Source organism: Notamacropus eugenii, chromosome 1 (genome assembly GCF_028372415.1).
Source record: "Notamacropus eugenii isolate mMacEug1 chromosome 1, mMacEug1.pri_v2, whole genome shotgun sequence".
Taxonomy (NCBI): Eukaryota; Metazoa; Chordata; class Mammalia; order Diprotodontia; family Macropodidae; genus Notamacropus; species Notamacropus eugenii.
The window spans coordinates 549,098,021-549,125,699 of NC_092872.1; the positions used below are offsets into that span (position 1 = coordinate 549,098,021).

Sequence of the window (27,679 nt, forward strand, 5' to 3'; positions counted from 1 at the left end):
GGTAAGTCTTTGCCCAAGATTTCCCACACTGGTTGGTTTCTGGATGAGGAAGTATAAAAAGGGAAAAATCTTGGTCCTAGTTTAATAATTAGTTATTAATACAAAAGAGAAATAACCATTTTTCTCACTGGGTAACTCATTTCTCCTTTATAGGCCTCAGTTTCCTCAACTGTAAAATAATAGAAATTGTGGCATAGAAGAATGAGCACTGAGTTTGGAGTTAAACGACCTGACAGACATTTGCTACTCATGTTACCTTGGACCAGTCACTTTACTTTCCTGTAAAATGAGGGGATTGGACTAGGTGACCTCTAAGGACCCTTTTAGCTCCATGATCCTAAGAATAGATATTCTGTAAGTTCTCATCCACTTTTAATGCTCTATGTTCTATAATTTCTAGGCTATTACTGTTGCTATGTGATCTGTCAAACAATAGAGTGTTATTTTCATTTTCATACATACATAACTGAATCTTACTTTGAGAATGGCTATGACCAGGAAAAAGTCACAGAAAAAAAATCATTTTTCTTTAAGACACTGCCACTTCTACCCTATGTATGGGAGAAAAAAGCACCAAATTAAAATATTGCATGCTTACAGGCACATGTGTGGAAAATTGTATTGCTTATGATTCATAGAATCAGATGATAATACTGGAAGATACTTTAGAGATAATATTTTAAGCTTTTTCTTTAGTTACATTCCCCCCTTACCCCAATACCTGAGGGCACATTCTCCCCAAGACTCCTGGAAAGAGTGAACTCAGAATGAATCCCTACATAGCATTTGCTTCAAAATACCCCTGGACAGCTGAGTCTGAACCTAGACAGAGTCTAGCAAGTCTCTCAGGATTCAGTCTTCACTGCTGGGGCTGGCCACAAAATCTGGTGTGGATTCTGGTTCCCGGATTTCTGGTGGTTCAGCATCCTGACTTTTCAAAGCTCACGAGGTCATGGCTATCTCTAATATGCCACCTAAAAGTAGAAAGAACAGAGGCCAAAATGGAAGTCTGTACACGAGTCACAAATCATCAGCCTTAGACAAGGAGGCTCTGAGGCTTTTCTCCATCCAGAGGATTACAGCATTGTCCCTCCTCAAACACAGCCAAGGAAGAAAAGATCCAGACCAAGCTACCTTAGAGATATTTGAATACAACACCCTCATTTGACAGAGGGAAAAAAAAAACTGAGACAGAGAAGGAATATGACCTGTCCAAGGTTACTACACCAAAACTACCTGAAACGGAGATGCAATCATTAAGAAAGAAAGATTTTAACTAATAACACTATAAGGTTAAGTCCCACTGCTGTTCACATCTTCCACCATCCCAGACTTATGTCTACCTTTGGAAATATCACAGGAAGACAATCAATTAAACTAGTACCAGCAACCCCAAGACAAGACATGGTACACTATCATGTCTTGAGTGTTAGCATAGCTCAGGTCATTGAAAGAACATTTCAGAGACCAATGTGTGACTAACTTCATTACAGTGACTAATGTAAATGTAGAGCATCAGGTCTTTATTGTCTTGCCTCCTGTTGCTCTCCCCTCCCACTATCTAACTACTTTCTCCTTATAATGGACATTTATTTCATGGATTTCAAGTAAGAATTTCTGCATGCATCATACATGCAGCCAAGGGTGGGAGGGCTGAAGTGGTTGGAATCTGCTGTGGCCAGAACATCTTGATGAAACTGGTCTAGTGGGAAGCAGATATGCCATCATTTAGAACTAATGGCAACCTGACCCTTTGAAATTGTATTTTCCTTTTGGGTCATGAAAGGGGATTTGGAATCAGAGTAGATTTGAGATAGCAACTTATATCTTATACACTATACTTTTGTCTTTGTCCATGACGAGAAATTGGAGGACTTCCTTCAGGAGAGTTATAAAAAAAAAAAAGAAAAAGATTTTTCTAATTTTAATAAATATTTTTGTAGCCCTTCAAAAACTTTTATTTTCATCAACCAAATTGGTCTAATAGCTTGCCTAAGAGCATCACATAAGAATATAGTGAAGGATCTTTGTTTATAAATATTTGTAGAGTATCTGTTAGGTGTTCAGCATTTATCAGTCATAAGGGAAAGTGGATGGAGAAGCAAAAATGCAAAAAAAAATGAAAGAAGGAAGTTCCTTCTTTCATGAAACATGATTCATTGGTCTTACATTATACAGCTGGAATGGAATCAAAAGATCATCTGGGAAAGTGGGTAGTATATTATCATCCCTAGTTTATAGATGAGGAAACTGAGACCCAAAGAGGTGAAGAGGTCATACTTAATTAGTAAGTGGTAGAGCCAAGTATGGAATAAAAAAGGTTTTTTTGCACTATTCTATATTTCACCAGAGGGCAGCTAGGTGGCACAATGGAGAGCCCTGGGCCTCGCATCAGGAAGATGCATCCTCCTGAATTCCAATCTGACCACAGATACTTACTAGCTATATGACATTGGGCAAGTCACTTAATATGGTGATGGCAGATGATCTCAGAGGAAAGGCCTTTTGCAGAAGTGGCACTTGAGCTGAGTCTTAAAGGAGTCCAGGGAAGCCAAGAAGTAAAGATGAGAAGGAGAGCATTTCTAGGAATGGAGACAGCCAGTGAAAAGGCATGGAATGAGGTGATGAAATGTCATTTGTAAGGAAAAACAAGTGGGCTAGTGCAGCAAGATCATAGTATGTGGAAGGCAAGAAAATGTAAGCTTGAAAATACAGGAAGGAATCAGGCTCTAAAGAACTTTAAATGTTTAACAATCCAATCCAATAGACTTTGTTGAGCTTTTAGTGCTAAGCAATTTATAAGAAAGACAATCCCTGCCCTCAAGGAACTTACAATCTAATGAGAGGGGGGAGACAACACGGTAGAGGAATGGACATCATGGGTACTTGACATGGTGTCAATGGAGTTGAACCGCAGCAGATGCCAAAGGGAGTAAGCCAAATCAGTTTCTGTGCTCTATAAAGGAAGGCATTGGGAGGAGTTTAGTACAGCATACTCTAGCCCTCAAATCAGGCTGAGGGAAGTGGTGTCAAGTCAAGACTTGAGTTAGGATTAGAGGTGATGAGCTAACAAAGCATTTTACATTGATTTTGGAGATAATAGCAAGCCACTGGAGTTTATTTGGACTGAAATCATTTGCCACCAGATGTTTTGCTTGGTTTTGACTCTACTGCCATTATTATCCATGAGGAAAGGGAAAAGTAGGGTGGCATTCCCTCCTCACCACCCCTCAGAAGAAGCTAGTCACTAGGATTCTCTTCCTACCTAATCAGGAGAGAACAGTGGTGTGGAAATCTGGAGAGGAGATAGTATCCAAGGGCAGGTGATTGACACTATCAAAGGCTGCAGAAAAGTCAAGAAAGATGAGGATTGAAAAAACACCATTCTAACATTAAATTGGAAAGTTTTTATACAAACAAACTCAATACAACCAAGATTAGGAGGGAAACAGAAAACTGGGGAAGAATTTTTACAACTAGTGTCTGTGATAAAGGCCTCATTTCTAAAATATATAGAGAACTGGAAATTTGCAAGAGTCAAATTTACAAGAAAACAAGTCATTCCCCAATTGATAAATGGTCAAAGGATATGAACAGGAAGTTTTCAGAGGAAGAAATTAAAGCTATCTATAGTCATATGAAAAAATGCTCTAAATCACTGTTGATTAGAGAGATGCAAATCAAAGCAACTCTGAGGTACCACATCACATCTATCAGATTGGCTAACATGACAAAACAGGAAGATGATAAATGCTGGAAAAGATGTGGGAGAGTTGGAACATTAATTCATTGTTGGTGGAGCTGTGAGCTGATCCAACCATTTTGGAGAGCAATTTGGAACTATGCCCAAAAGGCTACAAAATTATGCATACCCTTTGAGGGCTTATGGAAAATTATGTCAAAATTTGGTTGCATAGAGAAGTTCATCAGTATTATACATCAATTTCATGATGGCATGTTTACCCAGGTTCTGAATAGTGGACAATACTCTTGTGCCTTCCCAGTCACCAACAGAGTGAAACAGGGCTGTGTGCTAGCTCCCATTCTTTTTAGCATGATTTTTTCAGCCATGTTATCAAATGTTTTCAATAAGGATGAACACATCAAGGTCAACTACTGTACTGATGGTAAATTCTTCAATTTGAAAAGGCCAAAGTTAAGACCAAAGTGGAGGGAATGTTGGTGCATGATTTTCTGTTTGCAGATGATTGTGCACTCAATGCGACCTGTGAAGTTGAGATGCAACAAAGTATGGATCAATTCTCTGCTGCCTGTGCTAATTTTGGCCTAATAATTAACATCAAGAAAACACAGGTGCTCCATCAGTCACCACCACAGCATCCATACATGGAGCCATCAGTTACAACAAATGGAGAAGTTTTGGATGCTATGGATAAGTTCACTTACCTTGGTAGTGTACTTTCCAGGGATGTACACATTGACAATGAGGTTGATACACTCATTGCCAGAGCTAGCTCAGTATTTGGGAGGCTCAGAAGAAAAGTATGGGAGAGAAGAGGTATTAGACTGACGACTAAACTGAGGGTCTACAGAGCCATTGTGCTGACCTAGTTGTATACCTGTGAAACATGAACAGTCTACCCGCACCATGCCAGGAAACTGAATAGCTTCCATTTGAACTGTCTTAGAAAGATCACCTGGCAGGATAAGGTACCAGACACTGAGGTCCTTACTCAAACTAAACTGCCAAGCATTCAAACTATGCTTCAGAGAGCACAACTCTGATGGGCTGGCCATGTTCAAATGCAAAATGTGTGCTTGCCAAAAAGACTATTTTATGGAGAACTTGCATCGGGCACGTGACCACATGGTAGTCAGAAGAAGCCATAAAAGGTCTCTCAAGGTCTCTCAAGAACTTTGGAATTGATTGTGTGACATGGGAGACACTGACACAGAACTCTTCAACATGGTGGGCCCACATCAGAAAGGGTGCTGTGCTCTATGAGCAGAGCAGAATTGAAACAGCTCAAAGGAAACAAAGGATGTGCAAATTTGGAATATCCATTCCAAATGTACACCATTCCCAATCTGTGGTAGAGTATTCCAAGCTCATATTGGTCTGATCAGTCACAGTCGGATGTATTGAAATTTGACTTTATCATGGTGATGTCATTTTGGTCTTCTTCAAAAGTGAAGGACAACAGCCACCCTTTGACCCAGCAATATTGCTTCTATGATCCCAAACAGATCATAAAAAAGGGAATAGTTCTCACATGTACAAAAATATTTATAGCAGCTCTTTCTGTGGTGGTCAAGAACTGGAAATTGGGGGATGCCCATCAATTGGGAAATGGCTGAACAAATTGTGGTATATGAATGTAATGGAATACTATTGCGCTATAAGAAATGATGAACAGTCAAACTTCAGAAAAACCTAGAAAGACTTATGTGAACTGATGCTGAGTGAAATGAGCAGAACCAGGAAAACATTATACACAGTAACAGCTATAGTGTGGGGGAACTGTTTCTGATAGACTAAGCCCTTCACAGCAATGCAAGGACATAAAACATTCCCAAAGGACTCTTGAGGCAACATGCCATCCACATCCAGAGAAAAAAATGATGGAATTGGAATGATGGAATGCAGAATGAAGCAGACTATTTTCTCTTGTGTTATGTTTTGTTTTGTTTTGGATTTTCTCATGGCTTCTCCCATTCATTTTAATTCTTCTATGCAACATGACTAATGTGAAAATGTGTTTAATAAGAAAGAATGTGTAGAACCCATATAAGATTGCATGCCATCTCAGGGATGGAGGGGAAAGGGAGGGAGAAAAAATTTAAAACTTATGGAAATGATTGTTAAAAATTGAAAACAAATAAATTAATTAAATTTTAAAAACACCCATTCTATTTGGCAATTAAGACATCTTTTAGTCAATTTGGAGAAAGTAACTTCAGTTGAATGATAAGACTAGAAGTCAAATTGCAGAGGGGTTTCTAGAAGAGTGCAAGGAGAGAAAGTGAAGACCATAAATGTAGATGGTTTTCTCAAGGAGTTTGGTTGAGAAAGGGAAGAGAGAAATAGGATGATAGCTAGGATGGTCAGATGAAGCAAATGGTTTTTTAAAGTTGGAGGAGACATGTTTGTAGGTAGGAGGTGTGGGAAAACTTTATCACATTGTTTTAACCCAGCCCTGCATGACTGAGAGACCATCTTGTTGCTTAGAGAATATATTTGTTTAACATTTAACTCAGAACTGCAGATCATGCTGACTCAAAAACACCCTTCCAGGGTATCTGAAAACTGATGTGAGGAATATAAGGAAGTTCTTTCCATTATATATCTCAAGCAACATATGTACCGTATCTGAAAATTGCTTCTGTTCTGGTCAATAAGATGTCTGTTTCCTTGCTCCTTTATTTGGATCCTATATAATGTGTAACTCATAGACGTTTGAGTGAGCAAGCCACCTTTTTTTGCTCCTCCCACCAGACAACTTGATAAACTTCTTTCTGAAACTTTTTTTTTCTGTTCTGGGTTTGTTCTTGATCTACAGTTTTTCATGTCAGAAGTTGGATCCTTGATGGGTGACCAGAGAAGCCCCAAAGGCATGCCTGGACCATGAAGTCTCTGTGATCTCAGAGTTGAGAGGTGAGGGACTGACCTATATGAGATCGATATGCACCATGAGATCTAGTAAGTAACCTTAAGATCTGGGTGGAACACAGTCAAGTCTATGAGGTTGTATGATACCTTGACTGAGGAGAATTACTTAAGGTAGGTATAGAACTAGTCTAGCCCTGCTAATCATCAAATTACTAGTCCTCCTGGATGGCTCTCAGAGCAGTGCTGCCACTGATTAAATTCAACCAATAAGTTTCTCTCTCTCTCATTCTCTCTCTCTCCCTCCCTCTCTCTGTGTTTCTATGTCTCTGTCTTTGTCTCTCTCACCTTTTCTTTCTCTTCCTTAGTTCCCTTAACCCTTCTGTGACTATTAGAAATAAACTGGATAACTGAATAGTTTGTGACCATATACAGTTTGTGACAACTGTAATGATATCCTGGAGAGTATGATACTTTGACTCAGGAAATAAACATGAGGTTCACCAATTGGAACATATGACATGTTGGGAGGGAATCCCTTATCAAATATTTGTATTGTACCTTGCCTTATCCTGATACTTGATGAACCAGTTGTCCAGTTTGTCACTTAGAACAACCAGAGGTCAATGAGGGAAGCCAAATAAACTATTGACTAGGATTAGGTGTTCACAGGTCAAACACTCATATCCCAACAATTTGGAACCCCTTTTTCTCTCTTACTCTAATTGTCTCTCTTGCTCTAAAGCTTCTGAGGAAAACCTTTGCCTTGTGCTGTGTCTAATATTGTTCATGGATTGCTATCTTGGAGATTTGTGGGGGGGAAATCCAGTCTAGTGATAAAGACTTCCATAAAAACCAACAAACAAAAAAACTATCACAGAAAGGGAGCTTAAAATAGTGGGGAAATTTTATGAAATTACATGCTTAAAAGAGCCCTCCCAACCTTCTATAATCTGATACTAACTTCTTCTTCCCAACAAACAGACTTACTTCTACTGATCTTTTGATCATACTTTAAGTGGGAGATAAGATTTTAGAATAGCCAGGACCAAAACCATCAAACAAACAAACCAAAAAAAAATCACCCCACTTTCTCTCTATCATTTTAGCCCTGGTTGGGTTGGGGTTACAGAGATAAAGTCAGACAAGCTAAGAAAATTTGGTTTGTAGAAATTTTTATATAAATTAGAGTCTAAATTTGTAACTGAAATATAATATCTTTGCTGTAAATTTCCAAATTATGGTTTGAAGATTTTGTAAATGCTGAAATATTTTAAGAAGGAGATGAGAATGCAAGATATCTTTGGAACTGAGTCAACTGAAAGCAGTGGACTCTATAATTTGAGGTGCTGACAGATAATGGGCCTTGGGAAAATTGAGATTTTTGAAAGATTTGGGATCATATTTGTGATCGCAAATCCAGAGCTGATTTTGAGTTTATTGTAAAACTAAATTTTAATGCAGTCTTATTTAAAGTGAAATATGTTCCCCTACTACAATGATGTAGGTATCCTCTGTAGGTAGGTCAGACCTTAATGGAAAATACACCTGATATTTGGCAATTAGCCAATATCCTTAGAAATTGCACTTAAAAGAATTAAAAGTATAACTACTTTAAAATTTCTCTATACTGGTTTTTGACTGCAATTAGTATATTAGAATGTCAAATTGATAGATGGATGAAGTAATTTTCTGTGTAAGATGATTTGAAATACATTCAACTGACTTGATGTTATTTGGCTGGAAATGGTTTAAAAATCCATAAAAATTGTTTATGTTATTATTAAACTTCTAATTTTTCTTATACTGTGATTTGTAGGAAATAGTTGTATAAGAAATGATGTTAATTTGAAAAATGATACACAGGAAGTAAAGTAATTGTATCATTGGAAAATTAGTTCTTCTTTTGATACTGTTGTCATAATGATTAAAACAAACTGTCAAGTATTTAATTAGGTATATTTTGCCTTAAAATGAATAATAATAGTTACTTTGTGGTTGGGAAAGTATCACAGACTTTACAAATATTTGTGAAGTTCTTTAAGGATTTGTCAGATTTTCAGTACTCCAGATCTTCAGCGTTGATGAAGTCATAAAATCTTAACTCTGTAAGAGAACTTGCTGAGGAATGTTGTAAAGTTCAAAAATAATGAAATGATTTAATAAAAAACTGGTTCTTCCTATAGCTAAAGTAAGGGGCTTACAAATTTACTTTATGAAGGATAATTTTATTCTGATAGATGATCTGTCCATTGCTTAAGAAGATTATGAGAGTGCACCTGGAATAATATGTATTGAAGTTGTATCTTTGAGTCAAATTAGTATTGACAGATGTCAGATTTAAAAAGTTTATTTTTGCTTTAGAGTTACTATATAATACATTCAGATATGGATATCTGTCAGCCTAAAGGCTCACAGCAGCCTGTGTTTTTCTGGGTTCTGAGTGAACTATCATTTATTCACCATATGTGTGAAACTACAGATGGAGATCATTTTCTTAATTCCTAGTAATTAATTCCTACTCCAGGATAGATTTAAACTAGAAAGGATGAATAAGATAAGGCTTCATATGTACTTATTATTAACTGTTGTCACAACAACATGAGAAAAATAATAATAGCTGTACCTAACCTTAAGCTGTGATTAATGAAACATGCTGTTTGAGGTAAAATCTCTTGGGAAGGTAATTTGATATAGTTCTGAGATAGGAAATTTTGGAAAAGTTGCTGGGGTAAATGAGATAACAAATTGATTAGGAAGGTGTAAAAGGTTGTCTTACTAAATATCGGCCCAACTGAGATCATGTACCATAAATTTGCAGTAGACCCAGTCAACAAGATCTTGTGATATTCTCTGGCTTCCTTGAACACCATTTGAATAGGAGCCAAATGCAGATGGTGGGAGTAATTCAAGGTTGAGGTTTGGCAATGTGTGGTTAAAGATAGGACAAGGGGAGCAAGGGATTCAAATGTATTGGAGAGTGTAGAGTTCAACCAATTCATTAAGGAATCAAGATAGAGAGCAGAGGACAGTCTAGACAGAGCATAAGTGATGGCTTGAGAAAGAACTAAGAGCCAAGGATAAAGGGTATGGATGAAGAACAAAGTTAGGAGCTGGAAAGCATAGGGAGAGACATAATTACAAAAATTATCAGATAAAAGAATTTCAGAGTTCATGAACTTGGAAGTGAAACATATGTAAGATGATAGCTCAAGGTTATGACCAATTCTGCGTGTAGCTGAAGTGGAGTGTAACAATGTAAGACATTATGAAAACTGAGTAGACTGAAGAAGTCAACAGGCAATAAACATTTATTAAGCATGTACTATTTTCCAGGCACTGTTCTGAGTACTGGGTTTACAGATACATACAAAAAGAGATAATCCCTTCTCACAAGGAACTTACAATTTAATGGGGGAAGACAAAACATGCAATAAAGCTGAGACGTGGGGGCGGGGGAAGGAGAAGGCAAGAGATGCAGGGATGTGATGAAGAAGTCAGCCAGACAAGTCCTCAGGTAGTGGAGACAGTGGGGAATAAGGAATATCTGAGCTGAACTCTATCCTTAAATGGAGATTTGGAGTTCATGGCCCTACCTTCCAATTAGAGAGGTAGAATATAATAATTAGCTTGAGTACCAAGGATGATGAGATCTTATAAGATGATGAGGTTATCCCAATGAACTCCCTGGCACATGGTGAAGTCAGTCAGAGAAATCCCAGAGTAGTGCATGGATAAATCACACAAGATGAGACCCATGGAAGGGTTGTGAGCTCTACCAGTGGAAGGAGTGCCTACATCAATGAGTCTGTGGATTTATAAAAACATTAAAGTAATAATAGCAACTCTTGTTCCCATAGGGAACATGGAATGCACTTTACATACATTATCACATTCTAGCCCTATAACAACCCTTTGAGGTAGGTACTACAGGTATTATCATCCCCATTTTATGGATGAACCTCAGAGAGTTTAGATGACACACAATAATGTCAGCAAAATTCTGAAGCAAGGTTTAAACATAGATCTTTCTGAGTCTGAATCTAGTGCTCCATATTCTATGCACATGCTACCTCTCCAGGGAAAGATCCTATTGACAGTTCATATTTCTGTAGTACATTAAGCTAAATGGCAAAGTGGATAGAATACAAGACTTGGAGTTAGGAAGACAGATCAAATCTTGTCTTGGACACTTACTTGCTGACTCTAAGTGAGTCACTCAACCTCTCACAGACTCAGTTTCATCATGTGTAAAATGGAGTTAATAATAGTGCCTTCCCCCACAGAGTTGTTGTAAGGACCAAATGAGTTGCGCTATAAAGAGCTTTAATTTTAATTTTTATTCTCTCTCACATCTTTTGTAACAAAGTAAAGCTATTAACACAGTTACCTCATCTGAAAATGCATGTCATATTTCATATGTAGCACTGCCTCCATATGTTAAAAAAAAAACAAAACTAAGAGAAATCTATTTTCTCTCCCTTTCACCACCACCTCACCCTATAGGGGAAGTGAGAAAAGAAAATGAATTTCTTCTAACAAGTATGCATAGTCAAGCAAAACAAGTTCCTTCACTGACTGTATACATGTGTGTGCTTATACACATACACACACGTACTCACACAAACACATACACACACTAACACATCTCAGTGTCTCCTAAATCCATCACCCCTCTGAAATGTATAGGCATTTCACCATCAGAAGTCTGGAATTATGAATAGCCCTTGTATTGATCATACTTCTCATACTTTCAAAGTTGTTTAAGTATAAGGAGACGGAACATCAAAAGTAATGAAGACAACCCAAGAAAGCACATCAACCTTAAGAAAGAGATTAGAGAGCCACCTTGTGGTGCTTTTCCTTATTCTAGTCAAAAGCCAGATTTGGCTGACTTTTTTTTTTTTTAAAGTAGGTCTAGTTTATAAGAAGATTCGGAAGATTTTTCCATATTATATTTGAAGTATCTTGAACATGACCATATCTTCATTCAACTGGTACATGACTTGGATGCCTCAGGACTAATTTAAACTTTCACTGAGCATGAGAGAGACTGTGAACACATGATTCACAAAGAGAAGTCAGGGAAGGATTGACTCTAGGACATAGAAATGGACTAGTCTAGGGGGCAATGGAGGGTTTCGACCTATGACCCCCTTTCACTTAATTCAATTCATCAAAAATTTATGAAGAACCTATACGAACCCTTCCCTCAAGAACCTTATAGTCTAATGGTGAAGGGAGAGGATACAACACACCCTTAAACATGTGTAGCACTCAGGGTCCTTTGAAGTGGCCCACCCCTGTCTTGGTATGCCCATTTTCATGATACTGTGTGTAAAATCATATATTCAGTGGCATATCTCATGAGCCACCATCATTATATCTTTTATTAGATCAAATCAGATAACCATGAATTCAAGACAAATGTATTAAAGAAACAATAACTAAACAAAAAAGGGAAAATGAAGTGTTAAACACTGACATTTATTTGAAAATGACTCCACATGCTTGAAATTCCTCCACACATGTACCTTCAGGCGTGTTGTCATCCTTAAGGACACTATTTCTAGGCAAACACAGCAGCCAACAATATGGAGGAACTAGATGAGCTACAGTAACAATTTTCTTCCCATCTCTCCTCTGACTTATCCCCACATTTTTCCAAACTCTGCATCTCTTCCTTCCAGTAACATTCAGCCTAGTCTCTTACATATGTAGAATATAAAGCAGAATGGGAATCTTGGCTCTGTTCATTCACTAGCTATGTGACCTTAAACAAAAAATTTCACCTTTAGAAGTCTGTTTTCTTATCTGTAAAATAGAGGTGATAATAATGACACTATATCGAGCAGGATTATTGTTTTAAAGGACACTTTGAAAACCTCAAATTGCCTTATAGATATGTTATCACTGTAAAAGAGATGATAACTCTCTCACTCTACCTAAGTGCTGTCCAAAGTACAATGTTCCTTGCCCTCTCGCTCCCTTCTCCCCCACAAAAAGCCTCACGCTTTCCCCAATTTCTTGGTAGTAAGAAGGAATATTAGACTCAGAGTCTCGGACTCTGGGTTTAATGCATTATCTTTATCTTTAAAGCCTATTATCATTATTATTTTGTTATCTTGTGCAAGTCACACCCTTTCTCTGCACCACAATTTTCTTATCTGTGAAATGGGGATGAGGAAAGAGTCTAAACTGGATAAGACATTCCCCAGTGTTAGTACATCTTTTAAAGGCTTCAGTAGTTTTCCTGGATCTCCTTGGAAAGAAAGGAAGCAAATTATGATCAGCCAATATATAGCTCTTAGTGGCAGGGTTAGATTTGGCATTTATAGTTCCTGAGTTGATAAAACCTTTCCACCTTTGGATTACCTTAAGACTGCAAGGAAAGAGGTATTAGGAACAATTTTTTTCTCATTACCATCACCACTGAGTATACTTCCTTGAGGTAGATAGTATTTCTATATACTTTTTAAAGGAGGAAAAACTGAGGTACAGAAGTTTAGGTGTGTATGATTTACATATGCTTAGACAAATTGCCTAATGTCTCTGGGCCCCTGTGGCAACATGGCACAGCAGAAAGGGCTTAGTAAGAAGAAATATCACTTTACAAAAAAACCTATAAACCACTGCTACCACCACCACAACAACCACCTTCTCCCTTCCTCCTTCCAGATCATGGGAAATAGCATAAGATTTAGACTCAAAAGACCTGTGTTTGAATCCAAGTTCTGCTATTTATCAATTGTTATGACCCTGGGCAAGTCATTTAACCTGTCTATGGCTCAGTTTATTCATCTGTAAAATGAGGATAATAATGCTTAAGATTTGCAAAGCAATTTTACAAGTTGTTGTTTGTCCTTTGTTCTTGAAGAAGACCATGCCATCAGGAAAGTGATACCATGATTTGGCAAGTGAATTGGATTTAAGTGAGGGAGGGGTATGCAAAATCACCAGCCTCACTTTCTCCTCCGGGGCCATCTGGGTCCAGTGGTGAGATATAGATCAGGATGACTGGAGATGGCTCAGGATGCAGTGGGAGACCTTGGCCTTTTTAAGCTAGGATCTTTAACACATCTCAGTTTGACTGAGGCAATGCCCATTCAATTAAGGCTAGGTGAGAAATGAGGCAAAGAAAGGGAGAGGAAGGAAGGAAGGAAGGAAGGAAGGAAGGAAGGAAGGAAGGAAGGAAGGAAGGAAGGAAGGAAGGGAGGGAGGGAGGGAGGGAGGGAGGAAGGAAGGAAGGAAGGAAGGAAGGAAGGAAGGAAGGAAGGAAGGAAGGAAGGAAGGAAGGAAGGAAGGAAGGAAGGAAGGAATCTGTATTGCCCAACTGAGGACCATGACATCAGGAAGGTTGATGCCATGACTTGCCAGTGAATTGCATGAGAACAGTTTATGCAAAGATATGGAGACTGGAGAACAGAAAGTAGGACAGTTTGAAAGGGAGTAACTGAAGCTGCTGTTACACCATAATACTAAGTAATATGGGAGAAAAATATACAAATATTACTAAGATAAATCCAACAATTTATCTTAAAAGGATTAACTCACATCTTTTAAGGTAATAATTGGATGCTGTCCATAACAAAGGCGTTCACCCCGTAAGAAAAACAGACAACCTTACCTCAGTTTGAAAACTTTCCTTTTATTTATTGTAACCAGAATTAATCCCAGCACTGGGAAATCCTTCTTTTTCCACCCCCAATATCACACCTAAGAAGGAGAAAGAAAAAACACTTCCAGAAAAGAGGAGGGAATTGTTGTATAAGCCTTAAGACTTTGTGGAGCAATGGAAAAAGCTTTGGATCTGGAGTCAGAAGACCTGGGTTTCACTAATTCCCAGAACAAATTATCTATGTATCTATAGACCTAGGCCCCCTTCACCAGGTATCTATTGGAAATTTTTAACAGGATGTCCCCAAAATAGTTCAAACACAATATGTCCAAAACAAAACTTAGTATCTTTTCCCCAAATTCCCCACCCCTTCCTTCCTTTTCTATTTCAGCATCATCATTTTTTTTTCAGTTAGGTTCCATCTCCATGATATCTCCCTCTCCATCTCCAAGACATGTTTAACTCTTTTTAATCATAGTTCAAGTCTTTGTCATCTTTTCCCTGGACTATTGAAATAGCCCCTCTGACTAAATTTAAATTAAATGAGATAATATTTGTGAAGTGCTTAACACAGTGACTGACAAATAGTAGATACATAAGTAAATATACACTTGTATAGCAATTTTGTTTATATTTGTATGTAACTTGTTTAGCAAGTTTCTTTGATAAAAGCCTCATTTCTCACACATGTAGAGAACTGAGTCAAATGTTTGTAACTGGTATTCCTACCTCTTATATCTCTCCTCTCCAACAAAGCTTCCTCCACAGGCTATAAAATACCTAGTACTTTCTTCTTCTTTTTTCTGTTTAATGTTTTGTTTTCTCCCAATTATATGTAAAAATAATTTTAATGTTTTTTTAATTTTTGAGTTCCAGATTTTTTCCCCTCTCCCTCCCCCCTCATTGAGAAGGCAAGCAATTTGATGTACATTATATATGTGAAGTCATATAAAACATATTTCCATATTAGTTATTTTGTGAAAGGAAACACAGACCAAAAAACTCCAAGAAAAATAAAGTTAAAAAATATGCTTGGTCTGCATTCAGACTCCATTAGTTCTTTCTCTGGAGAGGGATAGCATTTTCAATTATAAGTCCTTTGGAATTATCTTGGATCATTGTGTTGTGAGAATAACAAAATCATTTACAGTTGATCATTGTACAATATTGCTTTTGCTATGTAAAATGTTCTCCTGGTTCTGCTCACTCTACTTTGTATCAGTTCATGTAAGTCTTTCCAGGCTTTTCTGAGAGCCTCCTGCTTATCATTTCTTATAGCACAATAATATCCTTTCACGATCATATACCACAATTTGTTCAGCCATTCCTCAAATAATGGGTTTTCCCTCAGTTTCCAATTCTTTGCCACCAGTAAAAGAACTGCTATAAATATTTTTGTATACATAGCCCTTTTCTTTTTTGACTTTTATCTCTTTGGGATATAGACCTAGTAGGGGTATTGCTGGGTCAAAAAGTATGTGTGGTTTTATAACCCCTTGGGCATAGATCCAATTTGCTCTCCAGAGTGGTTGAATCATTTCACAACTCTACCAGTCATGCATTAGGATCTCAACTTTCCCATATTCTCTCCAACATGCTATTTTCCTTTTCCATTATATTAGCCAGTCCGATAGGTAGTGATGTAGTATCTCAGAGTTATTTCAATTTGCATTTCTCTAATCAATAGTGCTTTAGAGCATTTTTTTTTCATATAACTATAGATAGTTTTGATTACTTTGTCTGAAAACTGCCTGTTCATAGCCTTTGGCCATTTATAAACTAGGGAATGGCTCTTATTTTTATAAATTTGACTCGGTTCTCTACATATTTAAGAAATTAGGCCTTTATTACAGAAACTTGCTATACAAATTTTTCACAGTTATGATTCCTAACTGTATATCCTTTCATCTTATTTTCCCCCATTTATACCACTTTCTCCTTTCACCCTGTCAGTACTAAAAAAGTGTTTTGCTTTTGACTACTGCTTCCCCCAATCTGCCTTCTCTTCTATCAGCCTCTCCCCTTCTCTTATCCCTTTCCTCCCTTACTTTCCTGTAGTGTAAGAGAGATTTCTATGCCCAACTGAGTCTATGTATGTTACTACCTCCTTAAGCCAATTTTGATGAGAGTAAGATTCACGCACTTCCTTCCCCTATAACCTCCCCCTATCTTCTCCTCCACTGTAAAAGCTCTTTTATGCCTCTTTTCTGTGAGATAATTTATCCCATTGCACTTCTCCCTTTCCCCTTCCTAATGTTCCCAAAGTACAGATCTCACCAGGTTATTATTTGTTGAAGAAACTCCAGTGGCTTCCAAATCTTTCTAGAACAAAATATGAATTCTTTTCTTGGCTTAACACCACTTTATTACACATTAACCACAAGTATATTGGACTACTTTATTGCACATTCACCACAAGTGTATTGGACATAGCTCTTTCACTGTCTCTCTATTCTAACCATATTAGACTATTTGATGTTCCTCAAACATGTTTTATCTGCTCTCTTTATGCTTTTGCACAGGATGCTCCTCATGCCTAAAATGCACTTGCTCCTCACTTCTGCCTGTAGAATCTCTCACTTCTTCAAGGCTTTCTTCAAGTGCTTCCTCCTACTGGAGACTTATCCTACTCTCCCTACTTGCTAGTGCTCTCCTCCTTATACCTTCCCTCAATTATTCATCTGTATTTGTGTCATCTCTCTCCCGCCCCCCCCTCAAGAGAATATAAGGTCCTTGGGGACAGAGATGCTTTCATTTTTGTCTGGGTATCCCCAGAAAAACATGTACTTCTGCTTCACTGACTATACTAAAGCATTTGACTGTGTGGATCATGACAAAATGTGACAAGACCTCAAAGAGGTGGGAGTACTAGATCATCTTACTTGTCTCTTGAGGAACCTATATTCAGGCCAAGAAACAACTGTTAGACCCAAACATAGAACAATTGATTGGTTTAAGATTGGAAAAGGACTACAACAAGGCTGTACATCATCACCTTATTTATTTAACTTATATGTAGAGTATATCATATGAAATGCCAGATTGGATGAATCAAAAGCTGGAATTAAGGCTGCTGGGAGAAATATCAATAATCTCAAATATGCAGAGGATAACACTTTAATGGTAGAAATAGAAGAGGAATTAAGAAGTTTCTTGATGAGGGTGAAAGAGGAGAGTTAAAAGCTGGCTTGAAGCTTAACATAAAAAAAAACTAAGATCTTGGCAACTGATTCTATCAATTCCTGGCAAATATATAGAGGGAGAAAAAATGAAAGCAGTGTCAGATGGATATTGCTGGGCTCAAAGATCACTGTAGACAGCAGCTGCAGCTATGAAATGAAAAGACATTTACTCCTTGGAAGGGAAAGTATGGCAAGTCTGGATAGCATACTAAAAAGCAGAGATATCACCTTGCCAACAAAGGTCCATATAGTCAAAACTACGGTTTTTCCAGTAGCAATGTAGGTATGTGAGAAATGGATTATAAGGAAAACTGAGTACTGCAGAATCAATGCTTTTGAATTGTGCTAAAGAAGACTTTTGAGAGTTCCTTGTACAGCAGGGAAATCAAATAAATCAATACTCAGGGCAACTAACTCAGACCGTTCTTTGTAAGGTCAAATACTGAAGCTTACTTTATCCACATAAAAAGAAAATGGGACTCATTGGAAAAGATCCTGATATTGGGAAAGATTGATGACAAAAAGAGAAGAGGATGACACAGGATGAGATGAATAGATACTGTCATGGAAGCAATTAACATGAGTTTGGAGAGACTTTGAGACTTAGTAGAGGATACTATGGTATACCATGGTCCCTGGGAAATAGGGATCAAAGCAATATGAAATTTACATGATTATCAGAGGATGAGCTCATCTGGAGGGTGAATGCAAAGGATTGTTGTTATGTCAAACTCAGGACATAGCTTGCTTGATGGATCTTAACTCTGGAAAAACAGGGTGTCTCCTAATATCTTGACAAAGTGTTGGACTAAGTCAGAGATTCTTAAACGAGGGCCTGTTATCTTGTTTTTTTAAAGAATATTTTGCTAATTATTGTCAATTATGACAATATCTCACATAATTATTGTGTTGCTTTGAGCAGCACCAGGCATTCTCTGAGCTTGGACAAGCTTGGACAAGTACCCATGTTCCAGTCATGAAACCCTGCTATGAATCAACCTTGTCTCACTGTTGATATTACCCCTCTTTGTCAGGGCTATAGCTCACTGCATATCCATTGGTATAAATGTTGAGATCTCCCCACACTGCCTCAGGCTCCCCAACTAAGGATAGGGTCCCAGCACATGTATCCTAGCTTACAAGCCATTTCCCTCACTTTGAAATTAAACTTCAGCTTGATTCCTGATTCTCCTGTCTCTAGCCTGCTCTGTTTGGCTACAGCCATCTAAAGGTTAGAGGCTGTTTCAATCTGGTTGACATTAATTGGTGTCAGAAGTGGGATTGGTTATGGAACCAGGCAATCAGACTCTCCAGTACCAGCAGGAATGGACTAGGTGTCACTGAAGATTTATTTCTTTGTAATCCGACCCCTGCTCATCTTATAAGACCTCTGCCCTAGTCCCTGTTCCAATCATCTAAGTTCCTACTTTGGTCGAGCTTACCATTCTTTGTGAGGAAAATTTCAGGGCATTCCAGTGACTCAAATCATCTTAGATCACTCTGGTAATCATATCCTTTCTTAAACTGCACACCTCTGTTAATTGGCCTCTCTGTGTACCTCTGCTATTTTTAAACTGCATGTTTCTGTAAAACTGCAACTGCATGCCTCTCCTGTTTTTAAACTGCATGACTCTGTAAAATTAGAATTGTAACTGCATACTTTGTTAAAATTCTCCTTTTTTTATGTTTTATTGTTTTGTCTGTGTCTGTGTATTTGTAAAATGTAAAATGTCTGTGTCATGTTTGTGTTGTGAGCTAGATTCTGTTACCTTGAAAGATTTAAAATGCAGTCAGCTAGATAAACTTCAAAGGGCTATAGTCAAAGAGTTTAGAATACTGGAAAAGATTAATGAGCTTTCTTCCTTGAAACAGTTGTTCCAGTAAGCAGAACTCTCACTTTAAGCTTTCCAAGAGAGATTAGGTTATAAGGGAGGAAAATGCAAGATATTTTTTTACTGTTATTTCAGCTTTGATTATGCTGGAATTACAGAAATTAAGTCAAATAATCAAAGTTTATAGAACTGCTAAAAACATCTTAGCATATTTTAGAGGTTTGAAACTTTATCATTTTTAAGATTGCATGGGAGAATTTCTGAGATTTTGGGTAATTCTAGGAACTCACTCCCTTCTGAAGTATCTTAGAAAGTTTTGAGGTACCACTCTGTAGAATTTGTTTTAAGGAAAAATAAGATTTAAATTCTAAAAGGTTTAAAAGTAAATGGCAAGATTAATAGCCTCATTGTTCTAAGGAAATGAAGAAAGATAAATAGTTTGGAAGTACCCCAGTGAAGAAAGGAGAAAAAAATAGGTAAACAGTTTGCATCTTATAGATACCTCTTGTTAACCCTTCTTTGACTATGAAAAGAGAAATGATTGTTTAAACCAAAGACCTCTTGTAACTTCCCCAGGTCAGAGACCTCTCTATTTCCTTGTGAACCTCTCTCATTTCAGATCAGATTTCCAAATAAAGGTAGTGGAAAAAAATGCTGAAAAAGTGGAGGGAAACTTGAATTACATTCTGGTCGCAGAAATTTACTAGCTGTGTAATCTAAAGTGAGTTACATTATCTCTGTTTGTTCTAGTTTCTTGATCTGTAAAGAGAAAAATAATAATGGTATGTACATCTTAGGGTTGTTGTGGGGTTCAAAAGGATGTAATGATTATAAAGTGCTTAACACAGTGACTGGCATATGCTAAGCACGACATTATTATGTTTTTTAATTGAATGTTATTGTTCAATACCTGACAACTCTAAAAAGGTTTTATAATGCCAAAGATAATAAGATCAATGATTTTTATATGTGATAATTTGGAAATGTAATTGATGTCATCTGAAGTTTTGTTTCAAGTTTTAAGTACATGATGTTGTTTGTGTTATTATTATATTTCTAAATTCTCTTATGTTGTGAAATTTGAGAGACCATTATAGCAAAAATGCTTCAAGACAAAACAACTTTTTAATTTGAATGCTATTGAACATGAATTAAGCTTTTAAAAGGATGTGTTAAAAATAGGTATTTGAAAAATATTAAATATTTAATGAGGCATATTTTGTTATAAAGTAGATAACAATAATAACAAGTTTACTATAATATTGAATTTTCATTTGAAATTCTAGATCATAAAGATGTAGCTTCAACATATTAATGACAAGTCAACTATCAGGTATTTGCTGTATGTCTGAAACCCCAAAATATGGGCAATTTTAATTTACAAGTAAAGGATAAATGATATGTTAAGTATTAGGGAAACATCAGAAAAGATATTCAAAGCCTAAATTTTGGTTAGTGAAATTTTTCTATTTAAGGTAAAAATTCCTAGGACTGTAATTTATTATTGTTTTTGGTTTTTATTATAGGGATAATTGTCTATATTGTCATGAATCCAATAGTAGGAAATGGTATATGTTGCAGTCTGGAAACTACTAAAGGTGGATGTCTGTACCTGGGGAAAGTTTTGGAGATGCCTTTGGCTTGGTCTAGGTAAGATCCTCCTCACTCTATTCTCCCATCGTGCTGTTTCCTTTCTGAAAAGGAAATTTCCCACCTGGTTAATCCTGAGCTTTGCTTTGGATACCCTGTGACTACATGATATGACTAATGACTGGAGTCAAATAAAGCTAAGGGAATTTTTCTGTTTGTTATGGAATATAATATTGTTATGGAATATGGCAATATATGGCATTGTTATAACTATATCCCTCTTTTTCCTTTTATAGCAAGTTTCTATAATCAAGAAATTTTGTAAGTATAATGCTACATCTATTAAATAGTAGATTGATACTGGAACATCTCTGAGTTACTATAATAGGATGAAAGTATGAACATCTTACAATTTTAACCTGTATTTTTGGCCAAATTATAATACAGAGATGATATCCTCCTAAGGGGGAAATAATTAGACAAGAATAAGACAGAGATATAAAAAGTTTTCTAAATAAATGGAATGGTAAATTTTGAGAAAAGCAACAGAATTAGACTAGTTTCTCTAAGAACTATATACATATGTATATGATTGGCTTCCAAATTCTTTTATCATGAAAATTCAGTATTTGAGTATGTTTTAATAATAAGTTTTCAAAATTAGGTTAAGGATTTATTAAGGATTAAGGAAGTTACACATAAATTGTGTTGATAATGATAAAGAAAATGAAATTATTTCCTCATTTTAAGGTATCTGTGTGATAATCTTAAATGGTATAAGAGTTCCTTTTGTAGTTGGACTCATACATTTTTTACAGATTTTTATATCAGGTGCAGGATTTAAATAAGGATAGGAATAGCAAATGGTATATATACAGAAGTTCTCTGAAGTTGCAGAATTATCTAGGAACCCCAAGATTTGGAACCAGAAAAGCAAAGCTCCCTTTAGAGCTGTCCTGAGAATAAAGCCTGTTGTCCAAGAAAAGATATCTAGTGACCAGACAACTACATAAGACATTTGAGATATGTGCTCATTAAATGGATATTGAGAATGGGATACTAGGATACAAGGAGATAGTGTCAGTTAATATTGTTAATTGTTTTGGTCTTTTGTTTCAACATGTTTATGTTTAAGCTTTCTTGGTTACCTTAGTGACATGTAAATCTCCCTTTTCAGAGCTAGTCCATTGTGAGCTCTCTAAATAGTTTGATCTGTACCTGACTTAATGTAATTATGCACTGATAATGAATTTATGAAAAACCTTATTGCATTGTTCGCAACTAGCCCTGCATGGCTGGAAAACTGGATCTCTAGGTGCTATTTAGAGATCCTTAATCATGGACCTAGGTTATACTGACCAGAAACCCAGATACAAAGATTGATACAAGGAGTTTTCTTACAGTTGTCAACTCTACCAGGTGCTTCTGACTACTCTCACAGCTATCAAACATGTGGATATATACTCCTGGATCATCTGAAGAAAGCCCCTGCTCTTGAGTGAATGACAGAACCCTCCAGGGACTTCAATGTTTGTATAGTACAGACCCAGAAGCAGCTGACATCCAAATGATACAACTGTTCCAAGATTCTGGACAAGGGCTAAGTATGCTGTACTAGCTTTTTCTCCTCTTCCCCTTTCCTATGTGCTCAGGCACCAAGGCCTTGATTTAAACAAGTGTTGGCATTTTCTCTCTCCATATTCTTGGCCTCTCTCTCTTTTCTGATGGCAAGCAAACAATGGCTAGCAATGATGCCTGGGACACATTTCCCCAATAGGTCCCTCTAAGAAACTGACCTCCCAGGATAAAAAAGCTCATTCTGGCCCAACTAACTTCCGGGGCATTTTAGCTTATCCCTGCCTCTCCTTTATTAGCCATAGCATTAGGTGTTCTTTCAGACTCCCTCCCTTTGGCCTTAAGGGGGAAATGTTATTAGGCTAGGAGACACACTGTTTTCCAGAGCTAAGACCCAGTAAGCAAACTGTACTCTGAACTTGGCATAACAACAATCCTTTGCACTCACCCTCTGGATGATCTCACCATCTGGCAAAATCCCATATAATTATGCATTGCTTTGGCCAACTCCAAGTGTTCTCTGAGCTTTAACAAGTTAGGACAAGTACCCATGTTCCAGTTATGAAGCCCTGTGATGAATCAAACTTGTCTCATTACTACTGTTATGCCTCTTTGTCAGGGTTACAGCTCACTACATAGCTATTAGTATAAGTATTGACATCTTCCTACACTGCCTTAGGTCCCTCTACTAGGGATGGGGCCCTGGCACATGTGTCCTTGCTTGCAAGCCATTTCCCTCACTATGAAATTAAACTTCTGCTTGATTCCTGACTCTCCTGTCTCTAGTCTGCTCTGTTCAGCTTCAGCCACCCACAGATTAGAGGCTGGTTCAATCTGCTTGACATGTACTTAAATATAATGGTTTCCTTTATAATCCTATGCATTTGATCTTATGTATTTAAGAACATTATTTTGAGAGGGGTCCTCCCAGCTTCACTAGACTACCAATGTGGTCTATGATGCACAAAAAAGGGTAAGAACACCTAAACTAGATAGATAGATGAACCTGATAGAACTCTAAGGTTCCTTCTGGTTATCTTATGACATCTATTAAGACTTTATTAAAGAATTCAGTGAAATGGGGTTCTTTGAAACATAGTTCCATTATGGATAGAAGGAAGTTGTGCAAATTTTACAAATCTTTTCCCTGATATCAACAAGGTCTCCCATCCCTCTTTAGCCCTCTTTCCCCCAATTCTCTCTAGTATCCCCACTGCTAGGGCTAGCTCTTTACTGATAACTATGGGATTGCAAGTAGGAAAAGGGTATTGTGAAATACCATATTTCATTATTCTAAGACCAGTTCTGTGTAATATAGATTTATAGGACTTAGAGCTGGAAGAGAATTTAGAGGTTAATTAGTCCAACATTATTATCCCTTCTCCCTATTTTACAGATGAGAAAACTGATGCCTGGAGAGGTTAAAGTGATGCACTAGTGGTCATACAGGTAGAAAGGAGATTTGAACCCAGGTAAGGAAACTAAGTTCTGAACATGTCTTTTAACTTTCAATTCAGTGTTTTATTATTATGCCATTTTGCCTCTGTAAGCCCTCCTTTGTCTAAGGGCTTTATTTTGCCTGAGACTATTCTTCTAATTTTCTCTGTCTCCTCCTATTCCCTATCCTCCCCCTCTCCCACCCCATTCTGAAGTTTGAATTGGCCTGAACTTACTTAGACAAACTCTATACCAACCATTCATTTGTCAGCTTCACATTCATCTATTATTCCTAAAACATCAACCACTTGTCCCTATGACACTTTGCCCCATGGCCTCAGTCCAAACCATAGTACTAATCATTCCATTCTATCTGCCATTGAGAGTGTTCTACTTTGGCTGGAGGCTCCTAGAGGGGCCTCTCAATGGTGGCAGTCAATCTGGGTGGGGTGAAGACCCACCCTTGTTGTGGTGCTGTAAATATTCTTGGGGAGAGAAGAACAGTCAGCTTTTGTGAGGCCTGTTCGTGCTTTCCTCCTGAGATTCTCTCTCACCAAAGTAGGGAAGAGGCAAAACTAGTCCTTTAAAATCTTCTCCAAACATGAGAACAATAACCTGAGTCTTTGTGTACCTGCCGAAGGATTAGGAGCCTGGATTAGGGTCAGCCTTGCTTGAGTTAAGTCATGCCACTCAAGCTCCTTAGAAAGACTTGGTTTACCAGAGTGGTTGGTAAGGAATTCTACTGAGGAACCAAAAGAAGGCTTTTCTTTTTTTTTTTTTTAATTTTTTATTGTTATTTTTCTTTTTATAAATTTAATTAATTTTGTTTTAGTTTTCAACATTCACTTCCCTAAGTTTTAAATTTTCTCTTCTTCTCTGCCCTCCCTCCTCCCCAAGACAGCATGCAAACTGATATAGGCTCTACATACACATTTTTATTAAAAATATTTTCACATTAGTCATGTTGTATAGAAGAATTAGAATGAATGGGAGGAACCATGAGAAAGAAAAAACAAAACAAAACAAAAAAAAGAGAGCAAATAGTATGCCTCAATCTAGCAAGCTTTTCTGTTACTAATTTTCTGTCTTCTATATTTGTACCATGTAAGACCTTAATATACTGAATGTCATCTGGAGCCTTTAGGGCAGTGTAAAACCATTGCTTTACTTGTTTTTTTTCAGATCTTTCTATTTAATTCACTTTTTCTTTCATATATGCATATATATATACATATTTGTATGTGGGTGTGTATGTATGTATCTGTTTGCTTGTGTGTGTGTGTGTGTATGTGTGTGTGTTTGTTGTTCAGTTGTTTTTCAGCTGTATCCAATTTTTTGTGACCCCATTTGGGGTTTTCTTGGCAGAGATACTGGAGTGGTTGGCCATTTCTTTCTTCAGCTAACTTTACAAATGAGGAAACTGAGGGACACAGTGTTAAGTGACTTGCCCAGGGTTACACAACTAGGAAGTGGCAGAGACAGAATTTGAATTTAGGAAGATGAGTCTTCCTGACTCCAGACCCAGCACTCCAAGCCCAGCACTTAGCTGCCCCATGTGTGTACATGTATACATATACACATATGTACATTCACATGTACATGTGCATACACATACATATATACATGCATACATACATTCATGTATGTGTGTACACACACACATACACTATTAAACTGTGAACTCTATGAAGACAAGGTATGGTTTTTGTCTTTCTTTATATCCTCAGTGCTTAGCACAGTGCCTGGCACATAGTACATGTTTAATAAATATTTGTTCAAAGAAAATCTTCAAAGAAGAGATATTAGAAGACCCTTTCACTCCATTCCTTCACAGAGGTGTGAGGCCCACAAGTGTTGCATGTGGCACATATTTTCAAATTTTTTTAATGTATTGATTAGTTATGTTGATTCTTTTTCTTTTGTCTTCAAAAAATACAGTTGTCTCCCTGGGGGGAAGACGGAGAGAGATACTAGGGAAAACTATGTGATATAAAAAATAAAATATCTCAATAAAATTTTTTTCAAATTAAAAAAATTTTTGTTAATTTTACTTTATACTTATTATTTTTTTTACATGACTTTATATTTCTTGATATATCCCCTTACTACACATTCAATCCTCTCCAATAACAAAATAGGTAAGAAAAGCTGACGGACAATATAAACATGTCTGTCAGCATCCATAGTCCTTCACTTCTCTACCAACAAGAGGGAAGTATGCCATCACCTGTTCATGGGACCAATCCTGGCTTCCTTCTAAATTCAGTTCAAATCTCATTTAATCTGAGTCTGATTGCTTTTACAATGCTGCTTTCCTTTACATCCCTGGAATATTGTTTTCTTGGTTCTACTTACTTTGCTGTCAAGTCAAGTCAATAGATATGTGGCACTTATATGTGCCAGGCACTGTGCTAAATGCTGAAGATACAAGGAAAGACCTCAAACAGTCCTTACTTCCTCTATAGGATCTCACATTCTAATGGTGAAGACATCATGCCAACAACCATGTACACATACAAAGTATACTGGAGATAATCTCAGAGAAATTATCTATATACCAGGTAAATTAGAGATAATTTCATAGGGGAGGCACTAGCATTGAAGGGGACCAAGAAAAACCTCTTACAGAAGGTAGGATTTTAGCTCGGTACTAGAGGGATCCAAGGAAGCCAGGAGATCAAATCTAAGAGGGATAGCATTCCATGTGGGATGGCCAGTGAAAAGCATGGAATCTAGATATGGAGTGTTGTGAGCAACACAGTGTTGCTTGTGAGCAGGCCAGTGTTGCTTGGATTGTAGAGTTTGGGGAAGGGGATAGGGTTTAAGAAGAATGGAAATATAGGAAAGGGATAGGTTGTGAAGGATTTGAAAAGTCAAACAAGATTTTATATTTGATTCTGGAGGTAATGGGGACTTGCTGGAATTTATTGACTAGAACAGTGACTGAGAGAGACCTGTGCTTTGGGAAGATCATTATGTTACCTGAGTGGAAGATCTACTGGAATGGGGAGAGGTTTGAGGCAGAAGGAACAACCAGAAAGATATTGCAATAGTCCCAGTATGAGTGATGAGGGCCTGCACTAGGGTTGTGACAGAGTCAGAGAAAAGGAGGTAGCATAGATAAGAGATGTTGTAAAGACAGAATCTAAAGATTTAGCAACAGGCTGAATATGGGAGGGGTGAGAGAGCAAATGGCTACACCTAGGTTTTGTACTTAGAGGACTGGTGGGATGGTGGTATCCTCAAAAGTAATAGGGAGATTAAGAACAGAAAAAGATTTTGGGGGAAAAATAATGAGTTCAGCCAGTCAATAAACATTTATTAAACCCCTACTATTTGCCAGGCACTATACTGAGCACTGATGATTCAAATACAAACAAAGACAATCCCTGCCCTCAAGGAACTCATGATCTAATGAAGTAGATAACAAGCAAACAAACGTACAAACTATATACAAGAAGAGTAGGAAAAAATTAAAAGAGTGAAGGGGTTAGAATTGAGTGAGGTTGGGAAAAGCTTCCTGTAGAAGAGGAATTTTAGTTGGGGCTGGAAGGAAGCCAGGGAAGCCAGTAGGTAGACATGAGGAGGGAGAACATTCCCAGCATGGGGGGGGGGGGGGGGGGGGGACAGTCAGAGACAATGCCTAGAGTCATAGAGTGTCTTTTTTGGAGGTTAGCAAGGAAGCTAGGGTCACTAGATCAAAGATTACAAGTGCGGAATTCTGGGAAGTTCAGTTTGGGATATATTGAGTTCAAGATGTCTACAAGACAGCCAGTTTGAAATATCCAACAGGCATCCGGAAGTGTTTAGACTGAAACTCAGAAAAAGTGTTAGAGCTAGATAAAGAAATCTGAGAATCATCTGCATATGGATGATA

The 27,679-nt window shown here is 37.4% G+C and overlaps 1 long non-coding RNA gene across 7 annotated transcripts in view; it reads left to right on the plus strand.

The window, feature by feature from the left end:
- Nucleotides 1-6,237: 6,237 nt before the first annotated feature.
- Nucleotides 6,238-27,679, plus strand: part of LOC140520355 (uncharacterized) — a 99,150-nt gene continuing 77,708 nt past the window's right edge. For 4 of the 7 annotated variants that reach the window (XR_011972467.1, XR_011972465.1, XR_011972470.1 and 1 more), the window contains exons 1-5: nt 6,238-6,616; nt 20,727-20,850; nt 21,087-21,111; nt 22,194-22,394; nt 23,762-23,837. This is a non-coding gene — a long non-coding RNA (uncharacterized lncRNA). The remainder of the gene's footprint in view (nt 6,617-20,726; nt 20,851-21,086; nt 21,112-22,193; nt 22,395-23,761; nt 23,838-27,679) is intronic. The other 3 variants (XR_011972468.1, XR_011972466.1, XR_011972469.1) reach the window with 3 other exon arrangements.